This window comes from Pectinophora gossypiella, chromosome 5 (genome assembly GCF_024362695.1).
Source record: "Pectinophora gossypiella chromosome 5, ilPecGoss1.1, whole genome shotgun sequence".
In the NCBI taxonomy this organism is placed as follows: Eukaryota; Metazoa; Arthropoda; class Insecta; order Lepidoptera; family Gelechiidae; genus Pectinophora; species Pectinophora gossypiella.
In genome coordinates, this window is record NC_065408.1 from 15,227,569 (window position 1) to 15,248,300 (window position 20,732).

The 20,732-nt window shown below is 38.3% G+C and overlaps 1 protein-coding gene across 2 annotated transcripts in view; it reads left to right on the plus strand.

Annotated features, from left to right (window-relative positions):
- The window catches only part of LOC126367066 (uncharacterized), a 166,472-nt gene that overhangs the window by 34,292 nt on the left and 111,448 nt on the right, over positions 1-20,732 (plus strand). The window contains exon 2 of one of the 2 annotated variants that reach the window (XM_050010461.1): positions 11,204-11,291. The exons of the other annotated variant lie outside the window; for it this stretch is intronic. The gene's annotated coding sequence lies outside the window, so the exon portion shown is untranslated. The remainder of the gene's footprint in view (positions 1-11,203; positions 11,292-20,732) is intronic. 2 annotated transcript variants of the gene reach the window in all.

Below are 20,732 nucleotides of genomic sequence, written 5' to 3' on the forward strand. Positions count from 1 at the left end.
GAGAAACGGGATAATGCTAGGGGGATGACATACATACGAGTCAAGTAGGTAAAAATTAGAAATAAATCATTTATCTCTCTTTTATCATCTTATCTATCATTTATCGTTTCAAAACCTCCTTTTTAAAGTCCGTTAAAAAGCATTTCCGAATTCAACAAATACTAATTTCCAACAGTGATGTACTTACTTCACACTTACTTAGTTCTGAATTCAAATTCCGATACACAATAAATCTAATAATTTATGAACATGGAACTTAATTACTATTCGTTTGTTTTCGGAAATGCGATGATTGTCAGACAGTGCTTTATAGGAATACTGTAGACATTTTGAATGAAGTTGTCTATATCATTCCTACTTTAGAAACTTACATAAATTGTTCAAATCCTCACATAAAATAATGTGGCAACACTAGTTTTAAGTTAATTCGACCGCAAGATGACGCGTCTAACACTCTTTACTTACTCACTCAAAATGTAAAACTATAATATTATTAAATTAAATACAGTCCAGCTTTTATGTGCAATTTCATTTTAATTTACTCCAGCTCCGCACATAAATGGTTAATCATAATCTTAAAAATTAACCACTAAACCAATCTATCACCATATCGTTCTTATCAGTTATCTCGACATAATGGTGTCATGATGTCACTCAGTGAGTGAGTCAACTCGTCACTCATCTGGCTCAGTGATCTGACTCGTTAAGAGTCATTCATCTTCGTAAAGATTATTGTGTGGACGTCGAGTGCAGTTTTATGAATGGATGACCCGTTGAGTGCACTCATGCAAATAGTTTGACAGCTGTTCAATATTGGCCTTCTAATCTAATCTAAGGCGAAATGAAGGCGATTACTCCACCGACAAGAGCGCAGCTCTTAAATAAAGAGAGAGAGAATCTAATCTAGCCTACAAGATCCCACTGCTGGGCAAAGGCCTCCCCTTCCTCTTTCCATTTTTCGCGGCCCTGTGCGTAGTACAAGTCGTCGCGCCATCTCTTTCGAGGTCTACCACGAGGCCTGTACCCGTCATGAGGCACCCAATGCGTGACGATCCGTGCCCACCGCTCAGGGTGCATGCGACAAACATGTCCGGCCCAATCCCATTTGAGTCTGGCGGCTTTTCGTCCCACATCAGCGATTCCCGTTTTTGAACGCAGTGTTGTGTTTCGGACTCCATCAATTCGTTTGACACCTAACACACTACGCTTAATCGTTCTTTGGCAGACCTCGGGTTAATTTATTTTAAAGAAACTCCTATTGTCTAAAATAGGTACTTAATTATTATTTTAGTATAACATATGCTCAAACCAGACTGTGTATGTAAGTAAATATGACCGTTTTTGTAGAACGTAAATTGTAGTTTCCGTCAGAAATGAATATATTGGGTTTTTTTAATTTTACGTCAACCAGTGGTAAAAAGATGGAATATGCTTTGTTTTCACTAATATAAAGCTAGATATATGTATCAAAAGGTTACATTCATTTCAATGAAGAACTTTTTAACATATTTATTACCTATCGTTACTCAATTACATAATTATTCAAAAATATAGTGTATAAACATTGCAGAAGCATTTATAAAAATAATTGTTGCTTGATATATGGATCAGATGATGTATAGAATTATGTTGCTACCTATATTGCTTCTCTTTATTTTGATCAGAATAATAATGGGTGGAAGATTGTGCCTGGGTGTAATAATACGGGTTATCATTTTATACCCAAAAACAAAGATTAAAGATGCATATGCCTGTTATCCATGGAATTAGAAAGTTAAACGAAGGCAATTTTTACAGCGCCACCTATATTTTTTTTGGAGAACGTAGAATGGAAAGCTCGTCATTGCAAGTAGTATGAATCACCAAAGTCACTGTAGAATTTATCATCCTTATTTTATCAATTTATCTGAAAACGAACGGAATTCAAAATTTAAACTGTATTCCATAATTTCATTGTTTACTATGTAGCAGATAAGGCTCAGTAATTGAATGCTACAAACGATTTAATCCGGCCAGTAAGCACGCACGCACGATCTAGCGCGACCCTAATGAATTGTATCTTATCTATGCTATCGGGCATTCGGCAGAAATTGCCGGTCTCTGTTGACCATCACGAAGCATTGTTGTTATTTAATTATTTATTTGGTGATTTATACATTCGTGACTATATGTAGGTTGTCTGTGGAAAATGAACAAAATGTTATTGCAAAACAAAATAAAATGTTCAATATTGGGACCGAAACTCGCTGAAGCGTGGCTTAGTATATCTTCATATTGCGACCTATGAACTACCCCTCCAATTGGGAATACAGTCTTGAGCTTCATCATCATTATCACCAGCCCATTAACGTCCCCACTGCTGGGGCACGGGTCTTCCCTATGGATGGATAGGGAGATCGGGATCGAGATAAGCTTATGTTTTGAAAATTATTTTAAGATTCTCAACAACGCATGTGGAAGTTAAATTCACACAATACCATAATGCAAATCGCATAAGTTTTATGTGACGAACTGAGCTAAGAACGGCATGAAACTACGAAATGCTGTGTCTGGAATATCAAGTTCTAGCTCCTATTTTGAATGTTCTTAGAAAATACTCAGACAAAAGGAACTTTTGTTACTTCTGAGAATATTGGCAAATAATTCTTATAAGAATAGTTTCGCATCCTTGCCAGGGACAAATCAAAAATCTCCGCAGCGAATTTTGAAGCCTAGTAAGACCTCCGACCAAATAGCTACGTATCTACATGAGGGACACTGAATAAAGATATTTTTAAAACTAGTAAATATCCAACTTAAAAATATCTTTATTCAATTGGTAACATAATTTATGGAAGGGAAGAAAGAAGGAAAGAGAGGAAGAGAAATACCAAGAAGAGCTTACAAGATTATTGATTGGGATTATTTTTGTCTCTTCGTTATTTAAGTAATTTTAAGTTTGTTAATGTGGCGTACAACGTGGACATAAACGTTTTTTCTTTCTTTTTACATGGAACAAAATAAAGAGACGGCGAAATCGTGTATTGTAAAGAAGTCAAAGAATTTAGCCTTTGTTCGACAAGAATGGAGAATGCTACACAGAAAAGAGCGTGTCAGCAGTAAATTAAGAAGACATAGTTATACTTTCAATCGAGCCGTGGTAGCCCAGTTGGTAGAACGCTTGCTTCTCACTTTGAGGTCGCAGGTTCGAATCCAGCACAGGCCTAAACCAATGATTGTCGAATTTGTTTTTGAATTCATGTTTGGATCATAAATGATTATCACGTGCTCAACGGTGAAGGAAAACATCGAGAGGAAACGCACATTCCCGAGAAATGCATTTTCGGAGGTATGTGACCTAACCTGTATTGGGCGGGTTTTCCTTTCGCGGGTTGGCAGGTCAGACAGGCAGTCGCTTTTGTAAAAAACCGGACCTGTCAAATCTTCAGGTTAGGTAAGCGGACCCTGTGAGAAACGGGAGAATGCTAGGGGGAGAGAGAGATAGTTACGCTTTCAATCGTTAGTTTTTATATTTTTTTTTGTCGAAAGTTTCATCCGCCTAAAACGACTGCAGCTTCTCAACGTGTGTAGCCGAGATATCTACACTGAGAAATTCACTATAAAAGATTTGCGTGTTGTTCTTACGTTTTACAAGGAACCTCGTTAAGCCGCAGAGAAAGTGACCGTGTTCGTATTATCAGATCACACGAAACATTTCGCAACGCAATCCTTGAATATTTGTTCGGATATTTAAATAAGAGCCACATTCATCATTGACGCGCCTTTCATAATGCGGCTTAAATCTTGTTCGGATAAGAATTCCATTTTAAAGACTAAAGGTTACTTCAGAATTGGTGAAATCGACTTTTAAAGTGACCCGTTTTTGATGGGACGACTTTCTGTTCAGGTAAGTTTAATCCAAACATGTAACATCATCATGTCCTTAGCATTATCCCGTTTTTCATAGGGTCCGCTTACCTAATTTAAAGATTTGACATGTATCCGAACTCTAAATATAATAAGTGCTAGGGACATTCGGTCGAGAGGTGATAAAAGGGAGCATCTGTAATTTAGCAGTATAGTTTTAATTATTTGTAATCTTAATGCCTAAAGTAAGTTATTTTAAGTTATGTAGATGTTAATATATTTTTATCAATAAAATATATAAGAAATATATAAGAAAAAAATAATAAAATAAAAAAAATTAAGGACCTAACATATCACAATGTATTCGGGATTTAAAGAGTGCTAGGGATAAAAAATAAACGACTTCCTATTCAACTACATAATAATAATGGTGGTTTTATATTAGCTCCACAAAATTAATTAATTAAAATTAGTAAAGTCCGTGCTTCATTTGCGCATGTAAAAGTAAGTGCGCGATGTTAAAAAATATTATCATCATCATTAATTTAAGAACCACGCTCTTGTCGGTATAGCATTCTCTATTCTTGTCTATCAAAGGCCAATTCTTGCACTTCCTTATAAGACACGACGTTTAATCTTTTAATCTTTTCCATGTAAGCTCTTCTTGGTCTTCCCCTTCCTCCATTTTCACACAAACAAGTGTAAAATATTGCCTTTTAGATGAATCGCTTCGATAAGCTCCCTCTTTTACCCCTTTTGTAGCCCCCTTGTTGATATAATTACGTAATTAGGCATTATTACATGTGGCAATAGCCTATCCATTTAATTCCATGAAAGTTGATGCACATATAGAATAGGTTATTTTAATTGGATACTATAACAGAATCAATACAAATTATGCAGTGAGCCAATTCGATTAACACACATTAAGGCTAGTTCATAATGAATCCACTGGTTAGTACTCGTCACGTAATCAGGGGCCTCATTAAAATAAATCAACCTTCACCGTGCGCTTTGCCCGTGTCAACGCATATCGGAAATAATTAACAGACAAGTGCTCTCCACTACTCAAACAATGATGTACCGTTCCCGGAAATGTTCCCAATTTGGGAACCCAATAAAATAAATTTAAAATTTAAAAAGCAATAAATAACTTATCCCACATATGCTTGAAAGCAAACTGAGCGTGTAACTTTCCTATCACACTTAACAAACGACCTGATGACCTTGAAGACCTGAACCGATTTCCACCAAACATAGCTAAGAACACTCTCGACTGATATACCGTTCAAACAAAAAAAAACGCATTAAAATCGGATCAGCCGTTTGGGAATTACGATGCCACAGACAGACACACATTTACACAGACACGTCAAACTTATAACACACCGTCGTTTTTGCGTCGGGGGTTCATCATCATCATCATCAGCCCATAAACGTCCCACTGCTGGTGCACGAGCCTTCCCTATGGATGGATAGGGAGATCGGGCCTTAAACCATCACGCGGGCCCATTGCGGATTGATGGTTATTAACGACTGCTAATGCAGCCGGGACCAACAGATTAACGTGCCTTCCAAAGCACGGAGGAGCTCGAGATGAAAACTTTTTTTTTGTGGTCACCCATCCTATGACCGGCCTTTGCGAAAGTTGCTTAATTTCAACAATCGCAGACCGAGCGCGTTTACCGCTGCGCCACCGAGCTCCTCAAAGTCGGGGGTTAAAAAGGAGTAAAACTTAGCTGTATTACCTAACCTATAGTCAGATAAGACCAGAGTGTAACAATTAGAAAAAGAAAAGCAGCCAGTGTCCGTACTATTAAAGAGTTTTTCCAACGGGAACATTCCCTTGACCGACACATCACTGTCTCAAATACCAAAGTACCCGCTTTAAACAAGTTCTCCCTTTATCGAACAGTTACATCTTTGGCGACGAGAATTTATTTTTAATTTGACACCAGCGTCTTCTGTACTGGTTTTAATGGAGTGAGTAACCGTTTTAGATTTTTTAATTCCACTTCTTCGTTTCGATGGCATTGTCAAATTATGTAGAAAGGTATTTTTATGTTGCAATTGTCAATAAATAAATTAGGAGCAAACAAAAAACAAAGACTGCCTTCAGCTGATAGTCTACGGCGTATTGTAAAAACCGGCAAAGGTTGTGCCTTTTCTAACGTATAATGGTTAAAAGGAGTAGTGAGGAGTCATTTGTCGTCACCTGGTTGTCAGATCCCGTGGTGCATTCGGGTTCGAATTCGAACAAAGTCTGAGTCCAGATTTTTACATACATATATAAATAATCACACGCCTATTTCCCACCGGGTTAAGCAGAGACTATGGAATTCCATTTGCTTCGATCTTGACACACTTCTCTTGCTTCCTCCACATTCATCAATCGTTCCATACACGCACGCCGGTTCAGAGTAGATCGTGCTAAACCTTTTCTAAAGACATCTCCAATTTTGTCAATATTCAATATGTTTTATTTATTTATTGAGGAAAGCTAACAGAGTGGACCTTTAAATAAATACGTACAAACATAAGCTAGAGTGAGGCCAATTACAAGCTTCCACATAATAATATAGAACCAAATTAAATCAAAAGAGAGTTAGGTATACTTGCAAAATTAAATAATGAAATTAAATACTCGCTGCTGAGATTACCAATATCAAATTAGTTGCTGTTGGTAAATTTCGATATAAGATGTGTTTTGATGGTATATAAACTAGAGTTAAATACATCAATGCTGTCATCACTGCAGAGTCGATTGAATGTAGTTGTAGCTCTCACAAGGAAGGAGTTTTTTCCTGTAAATAGTCCTAGCACTGGGGATCGTGAAAATTTGACGTGGTTTAAATAGTTTTCCCGGAGCGCTGAGCCCGACTTTAGATAGAAGAAGTGGGAAGTCAACGAGACCCCTCACAATCTTGACCAAGAAGAGCGATGTCACGACGACTATTTAAGGGAAGAAGATGAAATCGTGCACAGCGGTGCGGATAGGCAACCCTTGGAATTTTGAATTTAAAGCCAAGGTATCTCATAAACTTCCTTTGAATCCTCTCTTCTTCTTCTTCTTCCAGTGCCTGTCCATTACTGGACGTTGGCCGTCAGCTTTGAGAACTCATCTCTGTCAGAAGCAAGACGAAACAGCTGTTCTACGCTTGTAACGCCGGTCCATTCGCGGATATTCCGCAGCCACGACTTCTTCCTCCTCCCTCGACGTCTTCTCCCTTCAATTTTGCCCATCATAATTAATTGAAGCAGCTGGCATCTTTCATTCCTAAGAATATGCCCCAAATACGTTACTTTCCGTTTTTTGACAGTTTGCATCAATTTCCGGGACATACCGACGCGTTGGAGAACCTTCATATTGGTGACTTTCTGGGTCCAGCTTAGTCGCAGCATGCGACGGTAGCACCACATCTCGAAGGCATCGAGACGCCGTCTAGTGTCTTCCTTAATTGTCCATGCTTCACAACCGTAAAGCACCACGGGCCATATGTAACAACATAAGATTCGGACACGTAGTTTTATGTTCAGCTGACGACGAATCCTCTCCAATCGGTCAATATGTTCGTAATAATATGGGTTTCAAATTAGTGATCCATATTCTAGTAGATATATAATAACGTTTCATACAAGGTACTGCGCATTTTCATTAGCGGCAAATGCACCGCCCTGAGTGATGCGCCGTCCTTTCCGCCTCGTTACCACGCCGCGCAGACCCGAGTACCGTTGTCTAGATTGCACCTTCCATCTTGCCAGTCGTGTCAGCTCGAAACCTGATACTTTATGTGACCTTTGTATAAGGATATTATTTATGACTTGATAGTCACAATGTAGCGACTGCAATCCAACTGTTGCAAAAGTCCTTTCGAAAATGATGGACTAACTAATTTGTTTGCGCAATAGGATGACCCGTCACCATGAACTTCATTATAATAACCTTTACGGCAGTTTTTTTATTATTATTATTAAATAAAAAGAACATTAAATCCACAAAATGGAGAGAGTCCACCAAAATGGAGGGCCATTTGAACGTGGAGTAGCCATCATCACTGGCGTGACGTACAAGGAAGTATTATTATCCAAAGTAAACAATTAGTTGAATGTAAGTTAGCCGTTCGATCTTGGATTTAGTCAAATACAACTGAAAGAACAATGGGTGAATGCGGTCCAAGAACCTTTACTGATGAGACTTGCATGTTATGAAAGCGTATGCTTTTCCTATGATTCTGGCAAAATTCTATCGGATTCTGTCCCGGGGCTCTTTTTCTACGGTCATATTTGTCCTGGCTATAAACGTGATAAATACAAAAATCGACTCATTACATGCAAGTCTCATCAGTGGAGGTTTCTTGTTCCAAGTTCCATATATTTTTGCCCATTGTCATTTAATTTGTTTTCGATAACACTGTTATGAATCGAAGAGTCGAAACCAAAATCCTAACTAGAACATTTTATTGAAGGCATTTGACCTCTCTAAATTGGTCTCTCTCTCTTTACTTAAGAGCTGCGCTCTTGTCGGTGGAGTAATCGCCACTCCCCTCTTCTTCCCGCCAAATCCTTCACCTCCTGATACGACACGACCTGCACCTTCTCTTTTATTTGGTATCTGTCAATAATATCAAGTTTGAACCTGAATCAGTTGGAAACGTGAGTAGGCCCTAAACGCCTAAACCCGCGGCTCTTACCTCCAAAGAAGACGACATTACACAATTTCCCCGATTAGTCGCGCCCGTGACCGTGACCACGCGAGTCTGTAACCACTTTTATGTAATAAACGTAATGTTTATGAGTGAACTAATCAAGCGAAACGATTACTTGTGCGTTTACGTTAGCTTGCACGACAAATGGATTCCGTGTCTCGTGTCGGGGCGTTGAAGATGGTTATAGCATGCTCTAAGATACAAGTATGATGGGTTTTGCACTTGGAACAAGTTTTTAATGAGTGTGGTGGTAATTTTCGCGTTAGAGGTAAAGACTGTAACCTTATAAGGATTTAAGTGCCACACACAGACAGGTGGAATGGGAAATATAATTTTACTACATTTTTTCCATTGGCCCGTTATCTCTACCAGTATACATTCATACATTCATAAACTCACGCCAGTAATCCCTAATGGGGTGGGCAGAGCCACAGGTAATCAAAGACAACTTGCATCCACTGTTGATACGATGTAAGCTGGATATGATAAACCTTAATGGTGATAAGGGATCAGCCTATCGCCCATAACATTAGTCCATCATGTTAGAGGACACAATCCCTCGGTTTTTACGACATGCCCGGGAAGACAAGCAGCTGAACGTTTTTTATGTTTTTTATTTGCTCCCAGAACAGCATAACGTGTAGAAGCAATTTATACTACCAGTATAAATCCTCATTTTTACCATAAACAACCTTAAATAAGTTCATCTCCTTACAAGAAGGGTAGAGAACAGAGCATACTACTGGGTCAGACGTGGTACACATGTCATATTCACACACACACACACACACATTTACGAAATTGCTATCAAATCCATGCTTGGATCATAAATTATTATCACGTACTCGTCGGTGAAGAAAAATATCCTGATGAAAACCACATTCCCCAGAAATGCGTTTTGGAGGTATGGATTCTGATTGGTCTGATTTTCTCTTCGTTGAAAGGTCAGTCAGGCAGTCGCTTTTGTATAAAACCGGACCTGTCAAATCTTAGGTGATAATGCTATAGGGGATAACGATAGGGGATAAAAAGCCCCACATCAAAGCAGTTGATCTAAAAAATCAATACCTACTGCTACTTGACATTTCTTTCATGTGGCCTATTACAACCCCTCCCTTGCCCCCCAGATAATACTGTAATGTAGCATGCTTTTTTGTTAGTAATTTCGGGTTAGTTCTTCTAGGCTCCAATGTCACTTTACAGCCAGCCAAATTGACACTTTTCTTGTACTTACTTACCTAGCTCAAGTTCTTTAAGTAGTGTATTCATTCAGTAAATCCGATTATCTCGTTCTTTCTTCAAACATTAAAAAAAAAACACCCACTAAGCGCGTTCGCGTGACTGATTTAATAGACTCGGGAGATCACTTCATCACTTGATCATAGGGGATCGACAATTACGTAGACGAGTATATAGTCGCCCTTCCCCATTCCTACACGACAGCTATTTAGTGGACAGTTATTTTAATTACAAGCTCGTTTGGATACACCTGTTGTTGAGTTTGTAGCAGAGTACAAACTCTGCACATACTGGCCTTTTGTTCGGACCATCATCATTTTAAATTACGAAATTCTCATTCCATTCCATTCGCATTTCCTTTCATTTTACTCACTTTTGACTCACTGAATCCCCGACCTTCATAAAAACAACAAGTGTATTATACCGTTTAGGGCCGTGCCCTCTAATTCCTTAGTCTTGATTCTTTTGTGAAATGTGTATATTGTGAACTATTATGTTTGTGACTAAGAATAAGAAGAATAAAATAAATGTATTGCCAGTAACAATTTACATTTGCTATATAAACTAAGTACTTAATTACTACGTTACTAAGTTTGTGAAGTGTTTTTAATAAACTGTATATATTCCTGATTGCTATTCCTTCTACTTTATCATCGTCATCACCAATCATTCCCCTACTCTGCCGGCACGTCGGGATACCATATCCTCACCTCTCAGCGTGCCGCAAGTTGTTGGTTTTGGATGAAAGTGGGAGGGTGCTTTAAGCATTTGTGCGTGTCTACGTGTGCGTTTAAAACTGTGTAGGGTAACTACCTATGTGTTTCAATTTTACCCATAATACATAATAATTAAAATAACTTTCTCAATGGGGCACTTTCTAGGCTACCTTCCCCAAACTTAGCATAGATGGCGCTGTTGAGGTTTACAGGACCCCGATACCGACCCCGCCGGCGTGGTCGACGACCCTTGGTCAATGTGCAGATTTTCATTGCGAAGGAACCACGGAGCTCCCGTGGCTTTCCGCATGAAACGATTTTGTATTACCTGTAGACGGTGAATTTGAGAGGGACTCGCGTGAGCGAAAACTACCCCTGCATAACAAGACCAATTATTACTTATATAAATTGTATGAAAAAAGAAAGCTCCTTGAAGTGTGACTACTTAATTCTTCTTGCGATGGATGTACCTCTGGCTACCCCATTTAGGATATAGTCGTGATCTTATGTTATGTTATAAATTTAATAAAAGCTTATAAACATTGTTAAGTAAATACTTAAGTAATTTAAACGAGAAAAACGTAGTTACAATAGTAACGCAACGAATAGCTATGCGTGTAACAGACACAATCATATCTTTACAGTAATTAATTATACGTACTTACCTACTCATTTATGTTTTCTTTCTTTTTTCAGGTAAAGATCCAAGATATGAACTAACACTAAAATCAGAGAAAGCTGACCATACACACACGCAATAGCAATGCAAACAATTCATACCAAAGTAAGTACCAGTTACATTTTATCCAACAGCCTCCGTGGTCTAGTGGTTAGAGCGTTAGGCTCACGATCTGGAGGTCCGGGTTCGATTCCCGATGGGGACATTGTCGAAATCACTTTGTGAGACTGTCCTTTGTTTGGTAAGGACTTCTCAGGCTTGAATCACCTGATTGTCCGAAAAAGTAAGATGATTCCGTGCTTCGGAGGGCACGTTAAGCCGTTGGTCCCGGCTATTAGCCGTAAAAACACCTCCGCCAACCCGCAGTGGAGCAGCGTGGTGGAGTATGCTCCATACCCCCTCCGGTTGATTGAGGGGAGGCCTGTGCCTAGCAGTGGGACGTATATAGGCTGTTTACATATACATTTTATCCATCTTAGGATTGTAAGTTGTCTTCTGTTTACTTGTAGCTCTGCACGCTCCATTTGTGATTACGGGCGTGAGTTTATGTGTGTATGTTTATCTGCAGTAAGTGGGTCGCATCACCTGCAAGCTTGCACCTGTGAGGAGTCGGTCACGAGCCTACACACCTTAGGGTACGGCTAGGAAATCTGCACCTAAACATGACAATTAGGTTTTAAAATGAAAGTGAATCTATCGTTTCTGTTCTCAAACTTCAAACATACATAACATTCAAGCCCACAATTCGTACTGAACAAACCACTTACCACCTTACAAATAAAAAATAAACCAGGGATGGACGTGGGTTTTAGGAGGAGCTCTGTTGTTTGAGGAGTTCGGTGGCGCAGCGGTAAACGCGCTCGGTCAGCGATTGTTGAAGTTAAAGCAACTTTCGCAAAGGCCAGTCATAGGATGGTCCACTGACTTCCAAACTAAGTGGAAAAATGGTGACTTGGAAGGCAGGGTTCCGTCGTACATATTTGTGGAAACAGTAATATTATAATCTAACTGTAACAATTACAAAAATCAAAGAAATTAAGGTTATATTTAAACAAACAAAATGTGTGCGTGTGTATGGGTGTGTGTGTGTGTGTGTCTATGTATGTGTGTGTGTGTGTGTGCATGTGTGTGTGTGTTTTTGAGTGTGTGCGTGTGTGTTACTTGCTGTTAAACAGTTCGTCCGTTACATCAATATCCAACCTAAATAGCCAAGTTTTAATTTTGCTTTTGCATTCGTATTTATACGTATTATAGCTACAGATTCTCTACATTTTTAACATCATATCATAACATACATATCATAAGCTTACGACTATATCCCTATTGGGGTCGTCAGAGGTACTTCCATGGCAAGTTGGACTAAACACCCACGCCTTAACGAGCTTTCTGTTAGAACAACGTGATAGATGGTGAGCCGTATCGCCGTATATAATGGTCGAGACAACAGTGTTAGTGAAAACTGCACTTATGATAAATTAATAACTCATTGGTGCAAGTCAAGTTTGAGAAGCAGGCCCACAGGCCCACAAGTGACTTACATTTTTCCTCTATACAACTTCTCCGACATGCATGACAACACGGCGCATGCATGCATGCATTAACGCATTTTGTTCCAGTCTATGCATGCAACACACATTATGTGTTTGTATGGAGCGTTTATTCTAATTTAGCTTACATCTGCTTAGCGTGCTACTTGACACGTCAATTAAGTGGGTCGCCTTGTTACTTGCTCATTTGCATAGGGAATTGCTCACGGAGTTATACAATTCATCTTCTATCGTGTGGGTTGTGAGGTGAATTCCCCAACTCATCAACCCTGGTGTCAGGGTTTTTATTGAGCCGCCAAAGGCCCCCGACATTGCTCACGTACCAACTACTTACTTACACCAGTAAGTTCTAACCGGGACCAACGGCTTAACGTGCCTTTCGAAGCTCGGACAATCAGATGATCAGCCTGTAATGTCCTAACCAAACTAGGGATCACAAAGTGATTTTTCTGATATGTTCCCACAGGGATTCAAACCCGGGACCTCCGGATCGAGCCCAACGCTCAACCACTGGACCACAGAGGCCGTACAATTCATAATAATTCATAATTCATTTATTCGCTTTGAAAATGGGAGGTACAATTTGCAGGTAGTCAGCATTTTGCATTAGGCCAACATTTTTGTATAGGTCATCGCTTGTTGACGTTCTATCCTTTAAATTAAAATTTAAAAAAATTAAATTGCTTTATATCAGACTACAATGTTCCATAATTTACATAATAAAACACTGAAATAAATTAAAATAATAAATAAAATAATATCAGATAAAACAAATAAAATCAATTAAAATATAAAACAGTACATATATTTATTTTTATTTAATAATTAATAGTACATATATTTATACCTTCTCAAAGTAATACCTTGTAAAGTGTTTATGTAGTTTATTCTGAAGTAGTCTAGATACAGCTGAGTCTAATTCGCTAGTTTCCAGGCCTACTCTCAGACGTGACACTGTGCTAATGGTGAGCTAATAGCCTTACTGTTTGCTCTTAAGTGACGCGAAATATCCCATTTGCTACCAACGTGATAAACGACAATAGGAAATAACAGAATGACCTGAAATACATATTGTTTTTTATCACAGGATTTTTAGGTTTTAGCCAAATTGTCTGATTATTTCTGATGCATTTTTTATGGACGTGGCTTACTGTAGATTTACCTCAAATGGCATTCACTATTTGACCAGATCTGATCCATTGAACAAAGTGTCTCGTCTAGATGGTAACAAGTGAGTATATTTATTATCTTTAATACCTTCGTGCACAATTCCATCATCAATAGACAAGTGTTCCGAAGCAAAGAAACATATTAGGTATACATCAATAATTAGATATCAATAATAGTTTGTAGGCATTCTCTTTTCAAATTTTTTGACTAAAACAGCTTCCGATTTCTGCCGATTGTACCTCTTCTGTTTCTTAAGTACCTATTTGTCCTATTTGTTATGTTTATCTTTGTGCAATAAAGTGTTTTTGAATTAAATCGAAAAGCTAACAAAAATAATGTTTGCCAAAATTCCAAATTCAAATAAAAAAAAATCTGAATATATTTTTTGTATTAGGAACTCATATAAATGAAAACGGGGGCATAAAGGCCACAACGAAGCAATTCATCTAAAAAAGCAGTAATGCTATTTGACATTTGTTTGCTTAAATACCTATTGAATTTAAATTCGGACACAAAAGTTGACAGAACTTCTAATAAATTGCATGGTTTGATTGCTTTATCGTACATTAAACCACGAAAATCGACGTTATCAATTTGGCATACATTGAGATCAGACAATATAATCGGTCGATGTCGTATTTATCTACAGATAGATAATAAACTGGATAACGTATAGAGAATAGACTGGATAACGGCCTCCGTGGTCCAGTGGTTGAGCGTCGGGCTCACGATCCGGAGGTGCCGGGTTCGAATCCCGGTAGGAACATATCACAAAAATTACCTTATTATCCCTAGTTTGGTTAGGACATAACAGGCTGATCACCTGATTGTCCAAAAACTAAGATGATTCGTGCTTCCGAAGGCACGTTAAGCCGTTGGTCCCAGTTATTACTTACTGATGTAAGTAAGTAGTCGTTTTATGAGCCATATCAGGGGACTTTGGCGACTCAATAATAACCGTGACACCAGAGTTGATGAGGTGGGAAATTCACCTCACAACCCACACGATAGAAAACAGATAGATATTGAATAAAAATATCAATTTTTTCGAATTTGCCATATAGGTGGATTATTTTAGAATCCAAACTGCTGCTACAAAAGGTATTAAAGATACCGTCTTGTCTAAACAGATTATATTAAATATAAAACATTGTTTAAGGATTACATTTATACATATGTCTCGCAAAATGCAAATCATTGCACTATGATATTAGGTCCTTTATCAGTTTTTAATGACGACTGAACTCAGCATAATATGGATTGCATCATGTCCAGTGTAATTTTATCTACTTAGTAACAAGTTGTTCTTATCTGCTGCAAAGGAAAGGGACGGGTAATCGACAGGCATAAAATTTATGAAACAGACGCCAATTTTAGGCAGAAAAAAAACCTTTCCAAAATTTTATATTGGCCAATAACTCGACAGAATTCATTGTTTTAAGTTTACGCGGTTATTATCATAATTAAAACACATAATAACGGGTTTTTACCGCGTTTAAATGGGGATATGAGACTCCCTGGACTCTCTGGGAGTCTCATATCCCCATTTAAACGCGGTAAGAACCCGTTATTATGTGTTTTAATTACGACAGAATTCAGTTGACAGCACACATGTAATGGATTGCATATGAGCGATATGCCTATTTTATTCGCCCGGATTATTCTTTCATTTTAAAATTAACATTTGTCAATCATCCGTCCCTTTCCTTTTTGGCAGTTAAGAAAATGACGGGTATAACTTAAAATAAAATTAGGCAGTTTCTGCAGGATTCGGGGCCATTGTATGTGCAATGAATGACCTACTGTATGAAATTGTTCTATATTATGCAACATTTTACAAACACACGTGGATGTATGATAAACTATCGCTATCAGGTATCTAGTTACCAGATGCCTATAAGGGTCTTATCTAGTGTAGGTTATTTGTACTACTATGCTGATAATGGTTGGAAGTAGATTCGTTTCGTGTCGTAGGTCTGTTGAAGGATAACAGACGAGCAGTAAAGAGACGGCCTCCGTGGTCCAGTGGTCGAGCGTTGGGCTCACGATCCGGAGGCCCCGGGTTCGAATCCCGGTGGGGACATATCACAAAAAATACTTTGTGATCCCTGGTTTAGTTAGGACATTACAGGCTGATCACCTGATTGTCCGAAAGTAAGATGATCCGTGCTTCGGAAGGCACGTTAAGCCGTTGATCCCGGTTACTACTTACTGATGTATGTAGTCGTTACATGAGCCATGTGAGGGGCCTTTGGCGGCTCAGTAATAGCCCTGACGCCAGGGTTGATGAGGTTGGTATTCCACCGATAAGAAGCAGAATAAGTAAAGAGCCATCAGAAGCGTTAAAAACGGCACATCGAAGCAATTCATCTAAGAAAGCAATACGAGTATTGCAATTCGACATTTGCGCATAAGTTCAAAAGTAAGTGCGCAAGGCACACAAATGTCAAATAGCAATATTGCTTTTTTAGATGAATTGCATTGCTGTGGTCTTTTTAACCCCCCAGTACTTATTTAGTTTTATAAAAAAAAAACACCGGTCACTAATAAAAAAGTCACTATGGTCCTGTAGTACACCGGCTTGCTTCTCAATCAGGGAGCGCCGGTTCGAACCCTGGCACCGAAATTGCACCAATGAATTATTAATGTATATGTGACCTCCGGGAGTCGGAACCTGGTGACCTGGAACACAGGGTCATACCTAGATCAGGCACCAGACTCCCACAGAATGTATTGTTATTTACAATGGCATTACTTTTTGTGAGAGTAAATAAAAAAATATTTATTTATTTATTAATTTATATTAAATAAAGTTTTCATAAACACAGTTTGGTTGGTTGGTGAGACGGCGATCCACCTATAACGTTGATCTAACAGAAAGCTCGTTGAGGTGTGGGTACTGAAATGAAATGAAATTAAATTTATTCTGTGCATGGTATTCAGGTTACAAACAGCTGTTATTTTTCCTTGAGTATCACCAAATACTGCCTTTTCAGGCATACACACAGATTATTTAAAAACAATAACAAATAATAATATCAATTTTACAAATAATCTACACACTTAATACATGCTTTAAATTATATACATAAAACCTGTTATTTGTAATCTAAATATTCTTTTACGCTGTAAAAGCATCTATCTGCAAGCCAGAGTTTAACTGCTACGCGAAACTTATTGAGTTTGCAGTCTTTGAAAGTATCCAGTAATTTATTAAATATTTTTATACACATGGGAAAGCAGTTATTAGAGGCAAGCGTTAATTTTGACAATGGCTTATACAACTTGTGCCTGTATTGAGACCGCAGAACACGAGTACTTAGTTCATCTTGCGATAGATGTACCTCTGATTACCCTAATTCGAATATAGTCGTGAGCTTACGTTATGACAAACAATTCCTTAGACGTTATTCTTAGCCAATGATCACATTCCACAGATTATATCTTATCCGATTTGGATTTCGTCTCCAAAAACTGTGGTATCAAATTCCGACGAAAGTGATGCAAAAATTCCGTGGGTGTAAGCGCCGATATGTAATCAATATGCTAATGGCATGACATTATGCTGAAACAAAGAAGGCATAATCGCAGAATATTATGAAGGGGTAAGTCCGTCTTACTGCAAGCGATGAGCGATAGTTCTTTTCGCTCTAATGAGTTTCCCTAAACACGAGTCAGTGATTATCACAAATATATTTATAAGTCAAGTCATGAATTTTACAACGATTTGATTTTATATCGTTAAACGTTGACATATCAACGATATGGTCAACTTAAGTTGGCTATTTCATGAAATGGTCGAACACATCATGAAATTATCAATTTTAAGGTCTGGCCACGACACGTACATAAACTCACGCCTATTTCAGTAAGCAGAGATTATGGAAATCCATTTGCTTCGATCCTGACATACTTGTCTTTCTTCCTCCACATTCATCAGTAAAGATATTTTTTTGAATAAAGATATTTTGGAATTTGAATTTGAGTAGAGAAGGCACCCAAATAGCGGTCGGTCTCACACATTTTCGCTGACACTCACACAAATCCTTTGGTACAATATGTGTGGAGACATCTAACGCCCACACTAACAACTCTTATGGCCACCAAAGTGCCGTACATTAAAGTGCCGTATCAAAGTTATACTTAGCAACCTTTGATTTAGTGCTTTGTTTTATTGTCTTCAGCGAGTGATTACATTGTGCGCATAGATGACATCGCTTGCAGCTATGCGGTTGTAAATCTTTTACTGCGTTGTAATATTTGTCACAATGTTTACATGTTATAGGCGTTGAAATATTATCGTTATTAAATATTCGGCTCGGTGGAGCGTGGGTACTTAGTTCATCTTGCTCCGAATGTACCTCTGACTACCCCAATTGGGATGAGAATCGTGAGCTTATATTATGTTGTGTTAATATTCGGAGGGAGGATTATGCCTCTCCAAAAAGATGGATTACTTCTGTACTTATATATGAGCGATTATCTACTCTGAACCGGCGTGCGTATATTAAACGATTGATGAATGTGGAGGAAGCAAGATAAGTGTGTCAGGATCGAAACAAATGGAATGCCATAGTCTCAGCTTACCCCAGTGGGAAATAGGCGTGAGTTTATGTATGTATGATTTTCATGCGATGGATGTATGTATCTCTAACTACTTATAAATAGTCGTGAGTTCGGCTCTGCCTATCCCAATAAGATTTATGGGCGTAACTAGTACTGTTCGTGTTATATTTTATATTAGCGACGCATTTCTGCAGACACCAATCCGCACTTTAATTAAAAAATAAATTTTACGAACTAGTAAAACAAGTATATTTGCTTAAGCTCCTAAACTAGATAATACTCAATATTCAAATTTATTATTTTGTTTTTAAGTCTCACTTTTTATTATTATTTAACATTTTAGCCAGGCACACCTGTTCTACAACGAAAAACAAAATCGAAATATACTTATTACTCGAATGCTAAAGCGGAGTCTACCTACACGGATTACATACCGCGCGCGACGCGACGAACATCTGCGTGCTTCGGCCAATAGTACGACGTTTTATATACGCATAGGTAACTTGCGTTTATAATCGCGTCGCGCGCGGTAGCCCGTGCAGAACCAGCAGATATCTATAAGTATATATTTATAAAATAAATAATAGATTGGTAATAAGCTGTGCCAAATGCATTATAAAATTGTTAGGTATTATATATCTCCTAGCCGATTTCGTCCACAGCGGCTTCTGCTTCTTATGTTAACTCTTTTCTTAGGGTTAGGAGCTTTGCTGGTATGCTCTAAGTGTGGTTTCATCTCGTGACTAACTTGCTAACTGGCATATCTGTAATTTTTTGCGAAAGTAATTTGTGTCTTATTGACAATTGCAAAAAGTGCAAATCAGTTTCGCCAAAAATTGCAGATACGTCAGTTCGCGACATTAGCGACGATATGGCTGCAATAGCTAATCTTGTTAAGAAACGCAAGCACATTGACTATACTTTAGGAGACCGTTGACGTGGTTTATTGAAGGCGGAACTGTATTTCGAAAAGCCATTCATCGATGAATTCCGGCTTCGGCTTCTACTTTCTTAGCCATTAATGACTTCGCTATCCACCTTTTGGTTCCATCATCAGACCCTCTCCAACGCCAACTACAACACATCTAGACTGGTCAAAGCTAACAAAATCAAAAAATAGTCCATAAAAAAGAATGCTTTGTCCATTGATATTGCCATTTAAAAATGTCTTAGGTAAAGAAAACAGAGTTCATATTCTTCCTTGTAAAATAACCGTTATGCGTGGTATAATAAAGTATATTATGTAGGTAGATAATTGGAATTCCAAAGATCAGAAGTTTTGTACCGAATACTTGCTTATGTTTTCTAACTACCTAACTAACGTCTCAATTAACAGTGATAGTATACTCTTATCATTTGAAAATAATGCCTCATTCAATAAAAAAATCATGAAATTATGTCATTTGCATATTTTACAACGAGATAACGCTAATTATACTTACATTATACTAATTAAATTAAGTTATCAATGCAGTTGTTTTTATGAACTTTTGATAAGATAATACTTATAAGATTCGTTTTTTTATTGCATTTTTGTGCTGAAGCGAGAGAAAAGATCCATGTAGCTGTTTATCAGCCCGAGCAAATCTGTCGCACAAATTAACTAAGGGCCATATCGCACTAGGATACTATAGACAAGTGTGCCACCACGGTTGCGCCACCAACAAAATATACAGGGTGTAAGTGACATCGTAAAGGGATGATTCAGACCATAATACTGTGTAGATATGAAGTGGAATTTTCCATCGCAAAAGTATAGAACAGGAAATTCCACTTGATATCAACTCAGAATCATGGTCAGAATCATTCCCCTCAGTATTCGTTACAATGTCACTAACACCCTGTATGCTGCTGTTGTAAAAAGGATAACTCACCTATTTACGCAACCAATTTGTTGCCAGCAACTAAACAGCGAATAATTTCCAACGGTCAAGCATGGTATCCTAGTGAGGTAGGACCTTTAGGGATTACGAGAGTGAGTATTTTTTTTGACGTGACTTTTTTGGCCGGACAAATGTCCCGCGCTGAAGGCTCTCACCCGGTACAACGTTTAAGACAACAAGCCTGAGGGTGGCCAGTTGGGCGCGAACCTCCGATCAGGGCGTCGTCTGAAAGGAAAAATATTTGAAAGAATTAATTGACGCTAGTGGGTCGATAGCGATAAGCGCTGATTGGGGGAAATCGTCGACCACGCCGGCGGGGTCGGTATCGGGTACGCATGTAGATTATTATATTTAGACTTCTGGTATTTCTACACATTAAC